The sequence below is a fragment of the Thalassophryne amazonica genome, chromosome 5 (assembly GCF_902500255.1).
Source record: "Thalassophryne amazonica chromosome 5, fThaAma1.1, whole genome shotgun sequence".
NCBI classification, from domain to species: Eukaryota; Metazoa; Chordata; class Actinopteri; order Batrachoidiformes; family Batrachoididae; genus Thalassophryne; species Thalassophryne amazonica.
Window position 1 is genome coordinate 14,415,677 of NC_047107.1, and position 6,000 is coordinate 14,421,676.

Consider the following 6,000-nt stretch of genomic DNA (forward strand, 5'->3'; position numbering starts at 1 on the left):
CTATATAAAGGGAGAAAAACAGGGAGCCTACGACGGACCCCTGTGGGACCCCATATCTCATGTCACCAAGGTTAGAGGTAGTGTTATTGTACAAGACACAGTGAGAACGACTGGTTAGGTATGATGTCCATCATGCAAGGACATTCCCAGTAATCCCAAAATGATTCTTCAACCGCTTATCCGGAATCGGGTGACGGGGGCAACAGCTCTAGCAGGGGACCCCAGAATTCCCTTTCCCATGCCACAATGACCATCTCTGACTGGGCGATCCCAAAACGTTCCAAGACCAGTGTGGAGATATAATCTTTCCACCTAGTCTTGGGTCTTCCCCGGGGTCTCCTCACAGATGGGCATACCTGGAACACAGCCCTATAGGGAGGCACCCAGGAGGCATCGTTACCAGATGCTCGAGCCACCTCAGCTGGGTCCTTTCAATGTGAAGGAGCAGTGACTGTACTCTGAGCTCCCCACGGATGACCGAACTTCTCACCCTATCTCTAAGGGAGACACCAGCCACCCTCTTAAGGAAGCCCACTTCGGCCACTTGTACCCGAGATCTAGTTCTTTTGGTCTTGACCCAACCCTTATGACCATAGGTGAGAGTAGGAATGAAGATTGACCAGTAGATCGAGAGCTTTGCCTTTTGGCTCAGCTCCCTTTTCATTATAACAGTACGGTAGAGTGAATGCAACACTGCGCTGATTCTCCAGCCAATCTCACGCTCCATTGTCCCCTCACTTGTGAGCAAGACCCAGAGGTACTTGAACTCCTTCACTTGCGGCAAGACCGTATGCCCTACCTGTAGTAGGCAATCCATCGGTTTCCTGCTGAGAACCATGGCATCAGATTTAGAGGTGCTGATCCTCATCCCAGCCGCTTCACATTCAGCTGTGAACCAATCCAGTGAGTGTTGGAGGTCATCGGCCAATGAAGCCAACAGGACCACATCATCTACAAAAAGCAGTGATAAGACCCTGAGTCCACCAAACTGGAAACCCTCCTCCCCCCGACTGCGCCTTGATATCCTGTCCATGAATATCACAAACAGGATTGGTGATAAGGTGCAGCCCTGGCAGAGGCCAACCCCCACTGGAAAGGAGTCCGACTTACTGCCGAGCACACAAACACAGCTCTGGCTTTGTGAGTACAGAGACTAGATGGCTCTGAGAAGGGACCCCCTCACTCAATACTCCTGCAGCACGTCCCACAGTCTCTCCCAGGGTACCCGATCATATGTCTTCTCCAAGTCCACAAAACACATATAGACTGGATGGGCATACCCCCAGGCACCCTCCAGGATCCTTGTGAGAGTGAAGAGCTGGTCAGTTGTTCCACGACCAGGACAGAACCTGCATTCTTCCTCTTCAATCAGAGGTTCGACTATTGGCGGAACCCTCCTTTCCAGCACCCCGGAGTAGACTTTACCAGGGAGACTGAGTATTGTGATGCCCCTGTAGTTGGCACACACTCTCTGATCCCCCTTTTTAAAAATGGGGACCACCAACCCAGTTTGCCACTCCTTAGGCACTGTCCCAGACCTCAATGCAGTGTTGAAGAGATGTCTCATCCAAGACAATCCCTCCACACCCACAGCCTTCAGCATTTCTGGACAGATCTCATCAAATCTCCAGCCTATCAAGTAGATACCAAATGCAGCACTAAGGTCTAACAGAACCAGAACTGTCGTGGTGTCTGAATCCACTGCAAGCAGAATGTCATTTACCATTTTGGTGAGCGCTGTCATGCAAAATAATATGTTCTAAAGCCAGACTGCAGACTCCAGAATGTGGTTCGGAGCAGGCTCGAATGATTTGTGCAGGTCACATGCAGCACAGCATGAAAGATGAAACATGATAACATTATAAAGTAAAATAATGAACCCAGCAGGAAACCCTACAATGCTAGCAGTATGCAGCACATGCAGAAAGCTCTCTTGCTCTGGAAATAGGTTGTTTGGGGGGGGAGGGCGGGTGGCGGCAGAGGATCGCTGTGCTCCGCTGGGTCTCAATCACTCTCTCTCTCCTCCCCTCTCTCTCTCTCTTAATGTTGAATAATGCACTAATTCTGAAGTTTTGTAACAAACACAGACAGATAGCATTCTGGGTAAAATGTGCCTCCGCTAACACTGATTGGTTGACTGTAAACCAACACATTAATGTGATGTGTGTCGTGTGTTGGTGTTTACAGATAAATGTCCTTTTGTAAAATATGCCATTTTGCATTTGTAAAAAAAATGAAGGCATTTAAAAAAAAAAAAAAAAAAGCCAAGTTGTAATTAGATAACCATCTGATATAACCGGTGTCAAAATAAATAGAACACTGCCATGATCTACTGGTGCTAGTGCGAGTTTTGGCCCTTTTTCAGCTGATTTTTCATTTGTGCGAGAATTTTTTGTATCACACCGAGTTTCAGGTTAATCGTGCGTCCTGCATCGTTTAGTATACATGGAGTAACAAGCTGCGTTTAACATCTCACGACCACCTCCTGATTGCCGATCGTATGGTCAAATAAAAATCAAACCTGTTTGATATTCTGGTCGGCTGTCGTGAGGGTATCCCGCTGCTGAAGTGCTACAAGCGTCCAACTGTGCATGTGCAAACACCGCAGACCTGTCTTGTAATGTTTTTGTTGTTGTTTTTTAACTTTGATGTCTCCCATTGAGAGTTTTTGTAAATTAAGTTTGAAAAAAAAGCTTCTGTTTACGTTTTGCTTCTGGAAACACGAGTCAGATGTGTGGTTTTTGAACATACAATGTATGTGAGAACATAAATCGTGCGATCTGAACTTTTACACCGTGCGGTTCTGTAGTACAGTTTGAGCTGGAACTGAGTACAGTGATTGAAAATATCAGCCCAGCTTCAGGGCCAATACTGCCATGAACACTACTGGACAGTAGATGGCAGTAGAGACCTTGAAAACTTGCCAAAACAAAATTTCAGACCATCTGTGTCTGCTACATTTAAGATGCATGGAATTTAATAAATGCAAACACAATAACAATGTCTATAAACCCAGAGAATATATTCACGAGAGTTTTAGGCACTAGAGTTTAATTCTGTTGTCTGTGGAGCCTGATCAGAGTGTTTCAAATGCATTTCTCATGTCGTGAACGTACTGAGATACCCATAATGCACCTGGACACAGCATGTCCACGCTAAAACCTTAAAAATTAGTGCATTACTTTAAAACTAAAACATATATCTGATATTTTCACTTTATAAAACTTCAGACGTGACGTTAATTTAAATAACTTGTCCGAAATTAGTTTGGTTAAAATTTGAACCATACTGTAAGTTAAAAATGTATGCCTCTGGATGACTTGGGTGATATTGCCCACGTATTAGTATGGGGTTAAAAGAAATTAGTTTTTTTTTTGGTTCTCCTTTGCCTGCAGAGAATAGAGCGGTTCTTCTAGAAGCAGCTCTCGTTTGTTTGCAGAGGCTAGAACTACACATCTGCTATAAAACATTTAACAGGTAGGTGCTCAACTGATTTTAAATTTTATAAGTGTTCGTAGCTGTTCAGCTTTGTTTACCACGTTAACGGTCTAAAAATTATCGGACAAAAAGTTTATCAGAAGATAATTAGTCCGATAATGGTTTTTAAAGTTATCTGAAAAGATAATCCGATAATGAAAACATTAACTTCGATAATTAGCGGTTATCGGATTATTGGAACTGTGCCCACCACTGGTGTACAGGGAGAAGAGTAGAGGGGAAAGAACGCAGCCTTGGGGGGGATCCGGTACTGATGGGCTGTATGTTGGAGACATGCTGTCCCAGCTTCACATGTGTCCTCCTGTTGGACAGGAAGTCAGTGATCCACCTGCAGGTGGAGTCGGGCACATCAAGCTGAGAGAGCTTGTCCTGCAGCAGGGCCAGGATTATCATAATGAAAGCAGAGCTGAAGTCCACAAACAGAATCCTGGCACAGGTTCCTGGAGAGTCCAGATGTTGGAAGATGAGGTGGAGGATCATGTTGACTGCATCATCTGCCAACTTGTTGGCTCTGTAGGCAAACTGCAGGGAATACAGGTGAGGGTCCCAACAACCTGCACAGGCTGCACTGCACGGCTTTCCCTCAGGATCAGGAGCAAAGGGAAATTTATCAAATTGAGACTATGGCCTGCTTCCGTAGGCATGTCCTTGAGAATCATGGAGGGATATGTTTTGCAAATTTACTACCCATTACTACATTGGATGATATTAAGGATGGCTCGTTTGCTCTTCCAGCAATCTTAAATATTTTGTGTCTGCTACCTACAATCCACGTGGAATGTCTCAGACCTAAACCTACTTCCAGACAACTTATAAATGTTATTCTGGAACCACCCTTAAATCTGATCAGTTGTTGACCATACCGAGGTCTTTAGTATGGGCCTCATTAACATCAGATCACTGTCCTCAAAGTCACTGTTGATTAAGGATTGAATTGTGAATCACCACTTGGATATGGTTGGGTTATATGCAACCTGTCTTAAACCGACAGTTGTCCTTCCCTTAAATGAGGCCTGCCCACCGGCATACACATTTAGTCATGTTTCTCCTAGTGTGAAGCAAGGAGGGGGTGTTGCTTTTATTTATAAATCTAGGTTTAGTTTATTAGCTATTGGGAGTCACGTATAGTCAAGTATAATTCATTTGAGCATATGGTTCTCTGCTCTGCCCATGATGCGACGTTTTGTCAGGGTCAGAAGAATGGAAATCAGTCGTGGTATTTTGTCACTGTTTATGGGCCCCCGGCCCGTACTCTGAATTTTTTAGATGAATTTGGTGCGTTCATCTCTAGCTTGTCAGCTAGTGCAGATAACATTTTGATTATTGGTGATTTTAACATTTATATAAATAAGCCCACTGATCCCCTCTTCAAATCATTTAATGAAATTGTGGATGCATTAGGATTCCAGCAATGCATTCAGGACTCAACGCACATTAGTGGAAATACCCTGGATTTGGTTCTCATATGTAGTTTTGCTGTCTCGAATATCGACATTTTGCCTCTTGCATCGTTGGTGTCTGACCACTCACTTATTAGGCTTACATTTACACTGCCGCATTTAGTGGGGCAGCAACCTTGTCTGTTACTGTGGCGGCATATTAAACCCACAACTGTGATTGAACTCGAGGCTAGACTGCCTGATATTTTAGCTTTGAGTTTGGAGAATGTCCAATCAGCAGACGGTCTTGCGGATAGTTCAAATTTAGCGCTCAAAACTACACTTGATAAGATTGCGCCACCTCTATTAAAATCATGCAATCCAAAGGCACAGTCGCCTTGGTTCAGTGGTTACTTGCATGACCTCAGGCAGAAGGCTAGAGGTCTAGAACGGAAATGGTGTAGTTCCAAATTCAAGGTGTTCTACCTTGATTGACGTGATGTTGTCTTAGATTATAAGCATACATTATTGGCTACAAAGCAGGCCTATTATTCTGATTTGATCAATGAAAACAAGCATAACTCAAAGTTTTTGTTTGACACTGTAGCATTACTCATTCATGAACAGCCACCTGTTAGTTGCTCTCCCTTTTCAGCACAGGACTCCTTGGATTATTTTAAGAAGAAAATAGAAGACATTAGGTTCAGCATATCCCAGCATGCCTTGGCCCAGCCACTGCAGCCTGCTATGGAGGTGGGTGCTATCACTGAGGTTTTACCTAGATTTACAGAATTTGATAGTATCTCACTGGGCATGCTGACAAAACTTGTGATGTCTACACAACCTGCTTATTTGATCCTATACCAACAAAAATGTTTAAGGACCTATGGCTCATTCTTGGGCCAACTGTGCTGTAAATTGTTAATCTCTCACTAACTTGTGGATCTGTTCCTAAATGTTTAAAATCTGCAGTGATTAAACCATTACTTAAGAAATATAATATTGACCCTAGTACATAGGTGTCAAACTGATTCCAGAAAGGGCCAAGAGGGTGCAGGTTTTCTTTGTAACCACCCACTGCACAACTGCTGGTAATCTAACTCACATAAAATCCTTAGAAGAT